Below are 15,270 nucleotides of genomic sequence, written 5' to 3'. Positions count from 1 at the left end.
ATTTCTTCTCTCATATCGAAAAAAAGAACTAGCAGAGGCTTCTTATTTGAACAGTGCACAGACAACAACAAAAAGGACAGTTGCTCATTGTGTGATGGGAGGAGGGAATGGGAAATTACACTACATAATTATTTTCCACCCTCCCTTGGGCTTTACTTAAAGAAAGACCCTGAATTCTTTACTTTGGGTTGTGCAGGTGACACCCTAGTGCTCACCGGGCGGGAACTGATGTGTTCACCAGCGTAACACAGGGCTCTGTTGTTTAAAATTGCAGTTCTGAACTCTCTTTTGAAATGGATTCAAGAATCTGGCTTGTAGTTTCTGCCTATTTTAAATGTGTGGTCTTGTGTTTACTAGTTCTTATTCCAGTGTCGTGAGGTGTCTAGCACCTGTCATACTGAGGTTCAGAAGGTCTGGTGCTGCCTGTGGTTGTATCCACAGTGGAAAATGCATGGAGACACTCACAGCTCTGGTGGTCATACCGGCCATATACACTCCAGAAGGGAGCAGTCCTCAAAGCCCCTCCAGTTTACATCCAGTTTAAAGTCTGATGTGGGTAACTGAGTGGAGACATCGCCCAGCACCTGCTGGAATAGAATTATGTGCACCTAGAGTAAAACTTTGCAGCCCCCTTCTGTTCTTAACAGTTCCCTTTTAATTACATGCTTGCACTGTGACCATCATAACATAACGCAGACTTTTTTGGTCCAAGAAATGACAGTGAGAAAATATTTATTAAGGGATCTGCAGTATGCCAGGCATTGGGCTTATACAGGAGGGAGTTTAAGATATAATTATATGACGTAGGTATCTGTGATATAGACATAAAAATAACCACTTGCCCAATATTTCTTTTTTTTTATCATTGCTTTTCATTTTTTAATTGAAATATAGTTGATTTGTAATGTAATTTCAGGTGCACAGCAAAGTGATTGAGTTATATATATTCTTTTTCAGATTCTTTTCCATTATAGGTTGTTACAAGGTATTGAATATAGTTGCCTGTGCTATTCAGTGGGTTCTTGTTGATATAGTAGTATGTATCTGTTAATCCCAGACTCCTAATTTATCCCCTCCTCTTCCCCCACCACTGGTAACCATAAGTTTGTTTTCTGTGTCTGTGAGTCTATTTCTGTTTTGTAAATAACTTCATGTGTATCATTTTTTTTAGATTCCACATATGATATCATATGATACTTGCCTTTCTCTGTCTGACTTCACTTCACTTCGTATGATCATCTCTAGGTCCCTCCAGGTTGCTGCAAATTTGCCCAGCATTTCTTAAAGACAGAATGTTTTACTGAACTAATGGGACACAGAATTCTTCCAGCTGGTTTAGTTGAGTGATTGGGATGGCTTCATGGAGAAAGTGGTACTTGAACTTGAAGATGGGCAGATTTCGATAGATGGGTAGAAAGAGCGGGGCACAGGGATGGGAAGGCACTGCATTTTGCAGTCAAGTGAGTCCATGCATCTGTGAGAGATTGGAGGGGAGACAGGGAAGGAGGGGACTTAGGGCCAGATTATGAAGTAGCTCACACTGTTCAGCAGAAATGTATGGCGTTTTCTGGGAAGAGTCCCACCGGAGAGCTACCTTATATGCCCTTCCTGCTAAATAGCTTTGAAACAATGGACTTGTTTCTTTGGAAATCCAAACTAATCTTTTTGTGCCTTGGTTTTCTCATCTGTAACATGGGGATAATAGTAGTTCCTACCTCATTGGCTTGGTAAGAGGATTAAAGGAAATTATACCTGTAAAATAATTAACATAATGCCTGACACCTATTTAGTCTTCACTTAATGTTAGCTGTCACCATCATTGTCATCTTTTTAGAATTCTCTCAAGGTAATAGGTTACTTTCAGCAGTTTATTGGGGTGTCCTACCTCCAGCTGAGTTTACAATGACAGTCCAGGACACAGACAGTGTTCCCCCATCCCCCCAAACACACACACACACACAGAGCCTAGCAACTTAGAAAACATGGCCCTTCTTTTCAGACATGTAATCCTTTAATGTAAAGCAGTGACACTATTATCAAGCAAACACTCCAAAGAGGTTTACTGAGAAAACCTATATGCTCCTTCTTTGAAGGTGAACATGGCTTACTGTCATGAGGAGAGGGTCAGATACAAGATTCCAGCACAAAACAAAGTTTCTCCAAAGGTAAACTTCATCAATTATAAATTTCAGGTGCACAGTACAGCCAGGACTTGCTTCCAAGTCTTTAATATCAGAGGAAATGGAGGCCCCAGGTGAGGGTCTGTCTCACCTGCCAGCATCCAGCTTGATCTCAGGCTTTTTTGCTTTGTACAGACCCTCCCTTCCACCTGTAGCCCCAGTGGGAAGGCAGCCACGCCAGGGTTATGCAACCAGCAGGCTCTTTTCGCAAATGCAGTGGTTTATTTGAAAGAGGTGGAGACGAATGGAAATCCAGTGACTTATGGCAACTTAGAAAGCTGTATCCTCAATGGGGGATCCCAGCTGACTGCACTGGGGACCCTTCAGCCTCCAATTTCTGAAATTTTGCCAAAGCTGCTAGAGCAATGACACCAAAAGGAGGAGGAAATCGGGCAAATAGAGTTCCACCATATTTGTCTTCCCCTAGAAATCCCATTGGCCACTTTTGAATGGATAGCTTGTAAAAGCATTTCTGGCGAGGTGACAGTTTTTTAAATGTGATTGCTCCAATGGCACTCAGGGATCTGAAGTGACAGGGCCAGGTGCAGATCTGAGGGAAAAGCATTCCAGGAGAGGGAACAGAAGATGCAAAGAGAGGCCATCTTACCTGTGTTCTTACTCAGCTCCCCCAACCCTTAACCTATTTCAATCCTTCATTCATTTGGGGACCTACTGAGGCTGTCAGTATCTTGTGCCATAATTTTTATTTCTTAAGGCTGTTCCTTTTTAGAAATTGTGCTTAAGCTAACTCCCTCATGTTGCATTTTACGCCTGGTGATTCTCTTAGAGGAGGGAGAAATGTCGGCAGAAATTCATCCTCAGCATAATAATTCTTCATACACTTGAAATCTTAGGTTTGCTGTAGGACTTTTCTTTCCCCTTCTGAAAGCCCAGGGCTTTTCTAAGGTGACTCATAAGTCCTACTTCTTCTGTTCTGCTTTTGAGAACTTCCCAGGATCCTCCCAATCCACGTAACCTTGGGCGAGTCTCTTAACCTTTCTGGACAGGTGGTAATGAAGCTGGGAAAGGTACTTGATGCTTTGTGGATTCTGTTTTCGCTTTTCACCAAAAGTATGATGGGCTTGACTCATCGTCTGTGTCATGCTGTTGTGTGAGTTATGGAAAAAAAAAAAAACCCAAACAGCACATCTTGGCCACTAAGTATGATGCAATCTCTTTGGCATTTGAACCATTGGAAGTTTGGCATGACTTATTTTGTTTGGCAAAAGTCATAGGAGAAGGATGGAGCTGAGCGGGTATGACCCACCTCGCACTCTGCTTCGGGGACAGACATGTGACGCAGGTGAGTATGCGGGCACTGGGTATCAGGATTGATCTGGAAGAAAAACTTGTGGGTATTTGTTAGGGGAGCTCGTTAAGCTTCGTGCCTATTTCCTCGGCTTTTTGCAAACACAGTCCTGGGCAAAGGATCTGGCTACAGTCACGGCCTTTCTGGTTCTGCAGAACTCTGAAGCTCTTCCACGGGGTGGGTAGCGTGTGTGCTCAGCATATGTAAGGGCCTGGGCTCAATCCCCGGTACCTTCTCCAAAAGTGAATGCATAAACCTAATTACCTCCCCCCTCCAAAAAAAATTAAAAAAAAAAAAAACTCTTTCAGAATCTTCCTCTGATAATAAAATAGACTAGAATGGAGGCTGTTTTGAAAATAGGTGGAATTAATGCAAAACTGAGTGGCAGACATTAACCCTCAAAAATACTTGAAGAAACTTCACGCTGGGAAATGTGCACCATTGCGTATCGTCTTGCCTCTTGAAGAAAGAAGCCAACACCTTTCACAGAGTGGAGGAAGGGATTTTATGCGGGTGACAGATGTTCCTGGCGAAGGTTAACAGGCAGACTTCTCAGCCACCTTAGGAAAAGACAAGGGACAGTATTCAACTAATGACATTGTTAAGCAGGAAAGTCCACTGAAAACCGCTTCTCTGTTTAGAGTCTTGACTGTCGGAAGGTAATGGAAACACTGACAGTTGCTACCTCTAACCTGAGCGTCAGATTTATTACAAACAACAACAACAACACAGCAGTTTCTTCATTAACATTGTTCTCCTGAAGAGACAGGTTTTAATGTAAAATTCAGGGAGGACCATTTGCATCCTTAGAGCTTCCGTTTGAGTACATCTATCAATAATTTCTAATAGTCTGTTTTAGTGCATTCTGATGAAGCTTGAAATTGACAAGTAGGAAAGGAAATGACACCTGAAACGTTTATTATCGCTGAGTCTGTTGAGGTTGTAAGCTTAAACAGCATCACCGCTTTGTGGCGAATAATCCAGTTTTCCAGGGAGGTCATAAGCCCTCCAGCTCATGCCTGGCCTAGAATTTCTTTATGTAAAGGAAATGTATCTTTTCCAAGCTCTAAATCTAAGCTGACTCCAACTATTAGTTAAAAAAAAAAATTGGGAGACTCTTTGATGAGGACTTCACGCAGGTAAAAAGTTATGAGCTCTTCGATCAATAGGCACATGAAAAAATGCTCAATATCACTAATTATCAGAGAAATGCAAATCAGAACTACAATGAGGTATCACCTCACACCAGTCAGAATGGCCATCATTCAAAAGCCCACAAATGACAAATGCTGGAGAGGCTGTGGCGAAAAGGGTACCCTCCTACACTGCAGGTGGGAATGCAGTTCAGTGCAGCCACTGTGGAAAACAGTATGGAGATTCCTCAAAAGACTGGGAATAGACTTACCATATAACCCAAGAATTCTGCTCCTGGGCATATATCCAGAAGGAACCCTACTTCAAAATGACACCTGCACCCCAGTGTTCATAGCAGCTCTATTTACAATAGCCAAGACATGGAAACAGCCTAAATGTCCATTGACAGACGACTGGATAAAAAAGAGGTGGTATATTTATACAATGGAATACTATTCAGCCATAAAAACCAACAACATAATGCCATTTGCAGCAACATGGATGTTCCTGGAGAATGTCATTCGAAGTAAGCCAAAAAGAGAAAGAAAAATACCATATGAGTTCGCTCATATGCAGAATATTAAAAAAAAAAACAGAAACAGACTGATAGACATAGAATACAAACTTGTGGTTGCCAGGGGGATGGGGAGTGGGAAGAGACAGACTGAGATTTCAAAATATAGAATAGATAAACAAGATTGTACTGTATAGCGCAGGGAAATATATACAGGATCTTGTGGTGGCTCACAGCAAAAGAGAATGTGACAATGAATGTTATGTATGTTCATATATAACTGAAAAATTGTGCTCTACACTGGAATTTGACACAACATTGTAAAATGACTATAGTTCAATAAAAAATGTTTAAAAATGTTAATATTCAATATGAAAAAAAGTTATGAACTCTTCAGTCTAAAATGGATAATTTATCTTATAACTATTTGAGAATAATAGACCTTCCCTAGAAAATGCTCCCTGGGTATGCCTTTGTATTCCCTCTTTTGGGCAACTGTATCTAGGGAGGAAAAATATATACACACATGAAAATCTGCTATGCGCATGTATTGTGTGTATATATATATTTTTTTTTCTTCAATAACCATGGAAGGTTTTTGTTGTTGTTTTTTTTCCTGGTTTCTAGCCAGCTATTGGATACTGTGAGCTCCTAACCATGTCAGAGGATTGAGAGCCCAGACAGGGTTCCTGGCAAAAAAAAAGTTGAACAGAAGCCTAAATAATTGCTCAACAATTCCTCCTGGGTTGGGTAGTGGGGGCACCAAGAAATTCATGGCCTTCTCTTTTCATTATTATGTACTGAAGAAATGTTTACATCTTTACAGTCCAGTAGTAGCACAATTACTCTTCAGATTCTAATAGACCAACTCTGAACTATGACTTCTTTTTAAAAGGTTTTCGAAAAAATCTTGACCCTTCAGCTTCCAGAAAGATAACTTTAACAAATTCATCCTGCTCTGTTATATTGGACCGTGGACCAGCTTTCACTCCCCACTAGATGGCATCTTCACTAATACCTTGCTTGTCCCAGCAATAAGACAGCTTGCTACTTAGTTGTAAGGTTTCCCCCGATCTCTGGTGGTTCTAAAGGAATGTGAGAGCCGTGTTTAGGTTGTGCCTCGAAGATTTGATTTGGCGGCAGTGGGGCATTTACTAAGTTGAGCATTAAACCAGATGTAACCCCATGAGGTTAATGGGGTTAATGACAGATGTCATCTTCATGGATCAATAGTATATGTTATCAAGATGGACAATTCTAGCAACTCTTCTTGTTTACTCGATGCTCCTAAGCACACGGCACACACCAGGGTACTCCTTGTCATCCCCATAAATAGCCCGTGGCAGCTGTTTTTCTACCCTGTTTTGGGGAGGGTTTGGGGGAGCTTTTTTTTTTTTTAACCATAAGTAACTTATAAGTAACTTTTAACAATTGTAAGTTCTCACTGCTTTTTCTTATCACAGAAGGATTGTAGAAAAATAGAAAATGCAGGTAAGGAAAGAGAAGAGAAAGTTTAAAACCACTGCTACGACATAGATATATACTCATTCAGATTCTCTTCTGTTTTCTGCCCTGTTTTAAACAGGTTCTAGTTCAGAGATGTTACATTTTTGCACAAGATCACACAGCTATTAATTCGCAAAACTGGGACTCACACTGTGGTTTGCTTTGCTCTCTCCCCTCCCGAAAGATGAACAAGCCATTAATCAGTTATCAGGGAAAACAGGATGTAAATCTTAGAGGCTAAGACAGTGAACTCATATGATATTTCCCCCAATGCTCAAAACACTGTTTTTGTCTTTTATTTCGTATCAGAGTCGGGGATACTACTTTCACATAAATAAAATGAGATCATTTTACTTTTCTCAATAAATCTAACATTGTGGCAGTTCTAGGCATGGCGTCTGTTTTGGACTTCACTTTAAAATTTGTTTCAAAATCGAATGATGCCATCTAGCTGGGGGAGAAGAGTGCTGGAAAACCCAAGGGCTCACTAGTGGTTGGCCAATAACTGGCATGACAGCTCCCCCACCTCTTCCCAGATGTCGGCGAGGATTTTCCATGACTGGGTGAAGGGTGATCTCTGATGGACTGTGGAGCATCAGTGGGCAAAGTTTTCTTTGCAATGATAACATTTTACTTTTTGGACAGTGCTTTCCAAGTTATACACAACTCAGCTTTCTCACAGGAGTTCTCCAAGGTTAAACAAGATGACGACTCATCAGAGAAAGGCTGGGCTGGGGTTTTGTTCACAGCACAATGCAGGCTCTCTTGGTGTATTAATAGCACACCTAATAGAATTGATTTCATCTTCTGTGACTTCACTGTGGCCTTTTGGTATTGACGGAGAAAATCATCTCAGGCCACCTTTCCTGGAACAGGACACACAAGCAGTGAGCCAACTTAATAATAGCAACAATATATCGAGCACTTACTATTTGTCAGGCCCTGTACAAAGTGCTTTTGTTCATTCATTTATTCATTCATTCATTCATCAAATATGTATTGAGTGCCTTCCCTGCTCAAGGCCTCACACTCGACTCTGGAGATGCAGAGGCTGGCAGTCCTGTTGGATGCAAAAGCCTGTGCTCCATCCTGATGCAGCGTTGGCCTTTATTCCGCTCAGTTCCATCTTTCCCAAAAAGGACGACTCGATTTTGACCTCTAAAGAGACCTCCTCTGCTGACCTAGGGCACATGAGAGGGAAGCAAGCCCAGCCTCCAAGTTGGACACCCTCGTTAGAGCTCTCTGTGTGGCCACTTGGCCACTTACTGTGTGACCTTGAGCAAGGAGCCTCACCTCTCTGTGCCTCAGTTTCCTCAGCTACAAAAGGAAGAAAATAACAGTGCCTACCTCATAACTTGGTGGAGAGGATTACGTCTATTTGAGTATACAGAGCATGCACAGGTAGCCTAAGCATCATCATCCTCGTCGTCCTCAGTGGCAGCGGTAAACTGTTTGTGTTGAAGTTCAGTTGATTTACAGTGTTGTGTTAATTTCTGGTGCACAGCATATTGACTCAGTTATACATATATACTCTTTTTCATATTTTTATTGTAGGCTATTACAAGATATTGAATGTAGTTCCCTGTGCTGTACAGTAGGACCTTGTTGTTTATCCACTCAACACATAATAGGATATACCTGCCAGTCCCAAACTCCTCATTTATCTTTCCCCTCCCTCTCCACCGGCAACCATAAATTTGTTTTCTAAGTCCATGAATCTCTTTCTGTTTTATAAATAACTTCATTTCTATCATGTTTTAAGACTCCACATATAAGTGATATATGTTATTTGTCTTTTCTGACTTACTTCACTCAGTATGATAACCTCCAGGTCCATCCATGTTGCTGCAAATGGCATTATTTCATTCTCTTTTTTTTGGCTCGTAGTACTCCTGTGTGTGTGTGTGTGTGTGTAGCACAGCTTCTTTATCCTGTCATCTGTTGATGGATATTTAGGTTGCTTGCATGTCTTGGCGATTTGTAAATAGTGCTGCTGTGAACATTGGGGTGCATGTATCTTTTTGAATTACAGTTTTCTCTGGGTGTGTGCCTAGGAGTGGCATCGCTGGATCATATGGTTACAGTGGTAAACGTCTTATTTAGAATTTTGAGTTTTCTTGCCAGAGCTCTTTACCTTAATGACCCCTATTAAATCAGACTCTTCCCTGTGGTTTTCAACTCATCTTTGCACGGGGACAGCAGTGCCTGACCTCACTCACACTCTGAGGTCACAGAACCACAGAGGGAAGTGACTGGTTCAGCAGGGGAGCAAGGAACCACACACCCAGACAGTTGGTCTAGACTTCCAGATCCAAGGCCAGTATTCATAAGCATTCAGAGAGAGAGGTGGATATGGCGGAGGCTTTAAAGCAAGATGCCCACGAAGGAAAAGAGTTTAAACGCAGAACCCATCTCTTCACGATGTAGTTAAACACCTCTCTCTGAGCAGGAACTTTAAATGGAGTTGCAGACTGGTTTCACCACAGCTATGCTAAACCATAATTGCAGTACTTTCAGTATTGACTTTCACTTCCCATTTCTACTTTTAAACAGTGGATAGAGGTGGAAATTCGATTAATTACCCAAGCTCAGCTCAATTTCTCTTTTGCTTAATAGGCATTTTGCCTAAGAAACTCTGTATTCTGCCATGCACACCTACCTCGGACTGCTTATCATCTTGTAGCATAAAACTAGTAAACAATTCTGTGATACTTAGAACAAAATATAAACTAAGCTAAAAGCCCCACTGCTCATTGCTTGGATGAGTAAGCAGCAGATCTGAATTATTCATGAGAGGGATAGTAGATGATCTGCTTTATATTCTCACTTTGTAAGGAAGCGCTTCATTCTTTGTAGTGCTCAGCAAAATAATATTCTATATTTAAATAACATTTAGCATATGACTAAGAGCAATCAACATTTATAGAAGCCTCAGAAGCCTTGAGGCCTCTTTCCGTGGATGCTTCCTCCTGCCACCCCCCTGATGTAGGTGGGGAGCTTTATTCTCTCAATGAGAGATTTAGGTTAGACGTGTTCTCCCAACTGTGTTACCCAGCCAGATTCAAGTTTTCTCCTTCTTAATTCTCATTCTTTTTCCATGATTCTTGGAGAAGGAACCAAGGAGCAACTTGGTACGATGGTAGAGTGGAAAGCAGCTTGTTCTTTGGAGGCAAAAAGACCTGAATTCATGCTACATCTTATTTATGACTTTCCTTATATGTTAAAAAAAAAAAAAGATACGGACTTAGGTTAAGGGCTATTGGGATGTAGATGATCAATAACTTTTTGCTGATGCCTGTGCCTGACATTAGTGAGGGCTCTCACCCATCCATTCCACATCTAACAAACATGGCGGAGCACTTGGCAGGTAGTAGGCACTGCTTCAGTCCTTGGGAGCTCAGGAATGGAGGCATGCCTCCTGCCCTCAAGAAAGTGATAGCTGATGGAGGAGAGGGTAATACATAGATTCATAGAGTTTAGAAAACGCCATGGTTTGAGCAAGCCCAGGACACTGTGGAAACCTCTAAGAGGGTGGTCTGGGATGAACAGGAAAGGTTTCCCCAAGGAGGTCATTCTTGAGTTACAGCTTTAAAGGTTAAATAGGTGTTTGACAAGGAAAGATGGAAATAGGAGAGGGTCTCTTTGGGGGCGGGAGCAGCCAGCACTGAAGCAGAAATGCCAGGGAAAGTAGAGCCCCGAGTGGATGCTGGGCTGTACAGAGGTGGGCTCACGCTGTAAAGGAATTTGGGCCTCCTGATCAAGTCCAGTTGGATGGGCCATGGGAAGCATCTTACACAGGGGAGTGACTGTCCACCTGGGCTGACAGAAGGTCCTCTCTGGTTGTCCTGTACCTGTGGCTGCGCCAAGGCCGATGCTGCAGGGAGGCCAGCATGGAGCAGGAGCTGCCTCCTCCCGGCCAGACAGAAGGAGAATCAGCTGCAGAGTCCCAGCGTCCTTGAACTACATTATCTTTTGTTATTCCTCTGTCTTGTCTTTTTAAAGAGGAAAAAAGTCAAAACAGGAAAGCAGCCATTAAGGATGTCATTAAGTTGCCATTCAATAGGTTTGGGAGGGGAGGGCGTATGCGTTAGTGCCCTGCCTAGGACACTTAATCAGGGGTGCGTTCCACTCAACCAACAGGCGGGTATTGATCTTCTTCTTGGACCAGGGGTCAAAAATCAGGAATCCAAACCCTGGTCCCTACCCTAGGGAATCACTTGGTCTGTGGGCGAGGGAGGCTGACTTACAATGACAGGGGAAATGTCTTTTATCCAATAAGCCTGCCCTATTGCTTCTTCAAATTTCGAATAACTTGGAAATAGAATTTCAGCGATGTTCAACGCTAAACCTAGACTATCCTGGGTTCCACTTGAGAGCAAATACATACGCAGAAAAAAAAAATCTCAATAGTATTGCTAAAGTATGTTCCTAGGGGCTAAAATTCCCCAAGTTGAGCACACACAAAGTGAAGAGAAAGAAAAGTTTGGTGTCACCTCCTTTTAGTTAGCTGTTGTCGTCGTGCCTGCACTCTTACCCCAGTACAATGGTCTACATTTACTAGATGCCGAATAAAAGTTAGATGAGGGAATGCATTAAGAATGCTTGAGTTTGTTGCTGGCCTTGTTTCTGGCAGCAGGAGGGAAGAAGGGGGAGCCGCTCTGCGTGCCAGGGCGGGCTTCAAAAGTTAGACATAGCACTTCCTCTCCAGTTCAGCTAGACAAAAAGTGGGTCCGTGGACACATCCGGATGCAAGAGAGTCTGAGAGTACCACCTTGTTCCTGGTGGCCCTGTGCCCAGCTGAAAATCAGGGTTCTGTTATAAACAGAAGGGGAAGGTGGATAGGAGAGGTCAAGTAGCAGGTTCTAGTGCAAGTGACAAATGCACCCTTTTGAATAAATGACTTGAGAAGTCAGGTCCCAGAATTCACATGTGTTAAATGACAGCCCAGAAGTTCATGAATCTTCAAGACACGCAGAAGTTCTTCTCTTCTTAGGAGAAGTTTCTCAAGTTTCAGGAAACAGGTAAGCTTTGATCTGGGGTTTGAAAGGCATGGCAGGGCCTAGGGGGCGCTCTCCAAGGGGGCCGCTCCCCCCCACCCAGGTCAGCTGGTGAGGTTACAGCCCCAGCGGTCTGCCTCTCCAGTCCCACCTCTGTGACTTGGCACTTGCCCTTCTTCCTTGCTGACTGGGCATCCCTGCTTTATGCACTGCTGTCATCCACTTGGGGAGTTGTGTCTGTTTGCAGGTAGATCTTCATTAACAGATGGCAAGGCCATCTCTAATCAGATCAGAGTATCCTCCAGACCCTTTGCAGTCATTGGCTAGGGCTAGAGTTATGTTGAATAAGCCAGCAAGTTTCTGCCCCTGCGGGTAGTAAGACATTTTCAGCCTTCCTCTGCCCTTCCTAGATGCAGTGGAGCCCAGGCTGCAGCCATGGACTTCAGGGAGACAGAAGGAGGGCTGGATCAGGAAGACCCTAGGTGTGGGTCTTCAGGCCACTCATTTTGAGCAAGAAATTTAGTCTCTCTGTTATACCATTAAAGGACCCTACATGAGCAGTGGGCACCATGCAGAGGGAATGGGTTTTGGAGCCAGACCAGCCTGGGCTGGAATCCTAGTCCTGACAGTTACTAGTTTTGCAGTTACGGGAAGTTTTATCTCCAAGTCACGATATTCTCATCTGTAAAGTGGGTATAATAATGCTACTCTTCAGGGTGTTGTAAATTGAATAAGAATGTACTTAACGAATGAAGACACTCAATGAACAGCGATTATTTTTCTTACCTCTTTCGCCTCTAAACTTTGATGATGAAAATAACATGAAATGCAACTGAGTCCAGTAATGTGATATAGCTCTGTTAGAAACACATCGGTTCTGGTCTATTGAAGATCACATTATCAGCTCCATCCACAAAACTATATGTCATTTTTCTGAAATCCACACCATTTCTGAGTAACATTTCCTGCAGAAGGGCACCATCCATTGTAGTGAAAAAACAAAATAAAAAATCCATCAAGTCTTTCAAGCCTTGCAAAAAAAAAAAAGACAACTCAGGTCAAATTCTCCCATGAGGTCATTAATATTAATGATATCAATTGCTTCCTTTGGTTCAACACTGTGGCAAAAATCAAAAATCGTTAAGAGCAGCTGGTTATTTGCCTGTACCGAAGAGAGGGAATCAGGCAGTGATCTCGTGTTCAATTGACTAAGATTTCTTTGGAGGAAAAAATGAATCAGTCCTTATTTTTTTCTTTTAAACAAATATTGGAAATCAAAATGTGTTGGACCAGGATGGTATGTGCTTCCACTCAACCCTCCTTCTAATTTGTGTTATAAAATAGAAGCTCTGAGCACAAAAATCTTATAATGACTTCCTGATAGTGTTCCGGCTCCAGATTCTTTCTTGTGCACGGAAGTGAAATAAACTCAAAAAGTACTTTAAGCTCTTGAATTCTGAATGAGCGCGATATAATAAACCCTGAATGCCGCCACTTTCCCTTGAACCTCCTGCCTGATCCACCTACACAGTTATTCCGGGCAATTATCGTCATTACCCGGGCTGGGAATCCGGAGCTGTCTTTACTCATCAGCCCCTTTTCTTGACTTCACATGTAAGCAAAACCAGATCTTCTCAAGTCTTTTTTCTGCTAAATCCAAGTTCAAAGCTGTTTGTAAGTACTTAATCTGAATGGATATCTCCATGTAATCTTCAAAGGGTAGAAAATGCGTTACCTCAAAATTCTGTAGCCTAGCAGGACGGACTCGTGTTAAGTGCTGTGAGAAAGGTGCAAGTCTGGTAACGTGGCGCTTCGAGGAAGAATGATTCCCTTCACGTTGGGCACATCAGGACTAGCTTCATCTAAAAGGTGACATTTTTAGATCAGAAGTTGCAAAACGGTCACCTGTGGGCCAGATCCACGTGTAGGTTTTATTTGGCCTGTACAGTGTTGCTTCATTAAGTTGAATTTGGTGCTAGCCTTTAACATTGGGGAGATTTTTTAATTTAAAATCTATATCCCTGCTGCTCTTAAAAGATTAGTAGAGCTGGCATCACTGAGTCTCCCTTGCTGCCGGCTAGGACTGGTTCAAGAGGAGCCAGATCTGCCCTTTTCAACAGAACAAGCATTCTCCAGTCCCCACCACTCTCTACTGTCCTTGCTTGCCTCCAGGTCCAGGCGGGGAGCAGTGGAGGACAATGCTGTAAAGTGAGGAGTGAGGGTGGTCCCTCTCTGGATGCCCTGCGGCACCAACCAGAGCATTGCAATTAATTCCATGAACCTGGAGAATCATCAGCGTCAAGGACCGTCGTTTAGGAAGCTCACCGTGCCCCAGGCGTCCCGCTGAGAGAGGAGAAAGGAGAAAACAAGGGGAGGTGGGGGAGGGGCAGGGACATCAGTAAGACAGTTGTCATCGGTCTTTAAACACCCACGCCTCCCTTTTTTATCCCTCTTTCGTAATCCTCTGTGGAAATTCTGTAGACTGAACTGGAAAGAATGCTGGACTCTTAAGTCAGAAGACTAGGCTCCAGTTACAGGTCTGCGCTCACCAGCACAGAGCGTGGGCAAGGTCCGGGCTTTGCAGCTCTCCCTTTGCTTGTGATGAAACGGCCCGCGGCGGTGGCGCTGCCCTCCCAGGGTTACGGTGAGAATTAGCAGCACAGGGTGTTGTGCGGTTGTCAAGGGCTATCATCACCATCCCCTCTTGACTTCATTTCTGCAAACTTCTCCATATAGGCATGCTCACCCCCATCTCTTTCCTATCGAGCAGCTTTGACTTTATTCAAATTATTTCCAAGCTTGGATTCCTCTGAAGCTGCTGCTGCTTTTTGCTTTCTTAGTTGGGGCTTAAAGTCAGGCTTTCAGGGTGGAAAGGACTGGAGAGGTGACCAACGACCCCTCCTTGCCCTAGCCATCTCCCCTCCAGTGCTGCAGCCTCTCCTTGAACTCCTCCAGGGACGGAGTCCTCACTCTGTACCATGACTGTTAGCATGATTATTCATTTTTCCCCCGAAACCCTGTAATTTCAACCCATTTGTCCTAGTAGTAGTATGCTCTGTGCAACCAGAGCAGGTCTGCTGTTTCTTTGCCAGTAAAATTCTCTTGTTCTTTGAAGACAGTTACTCAGCCCCCCTCCCCACTGCCGATCTTCCTCTTCAGACTAAATTTGCAATTTCTCCAGTTTATTCTTTGCATGCCATGGACCCAAGTCCCCCCTCCCACCCTGAAGTTCTGCCCAGTTTACACTGTATTTCAGTCACCAGCTGCTCTTTCCTTTCTTGCACACTCTATCCAGAAGTCCTGCACTTCGACCCTTGGTCTCATCCCACCCCGGACCAGGCGAAAGAAGCACCTCTGTTCCCCCCAGAACCACACCCGCCTCTCCTCTCCCTTAATTCACACTTCTCACATTTTGAGCCGTAAATCGGGCCACTTGTCTAAGATATGAGTTCGTGATCTCCAGGGTCATCAATGAAGCCAGATTCGGCCACACTCACAACGTTTACGTCATTGAGTGTTGACAACCTGCCAGCCCCTTGTACTTAAGTGTATTTCCCGTATCATCTCACTGCATCTTCACACTCCCACCTGAAGGAAGTACTGTTACCACCATCCTTCTTTCGTGGGGAG

General features: G+C 43.4%; 1 protein-coding gene across 4 annotated transcripts in view; it reads left to right on the top strand.

Moving 5' to 3' along the window:
• RCAN2 (regulator of calcineurin 2) overlaps positions 1-15,270 on the top strand; it is a 217,002-nt gene that overhangs the window by 140,653 nt on the left and 61,079 nt on the right. The window lies entirely within an intron of this gene.

This window comes from Camelus ferus, chromosome 20 (genome assembly GCF_009834535.1).
Source record: "Camelus ferus isolate YT-003-E chromosome 20, BCGSAC_Cfer_1.0, whole genome shotgun sequence".
Lineage (NCBI taxonomy): Eukaryota > Metazoa > Chordata > Mammalia > Artiodactyla > Camelidae > Camelus > Camelus ferus.
This window is presented reverse-complemented; position numbering and strand designations above follow the sequence as displayed.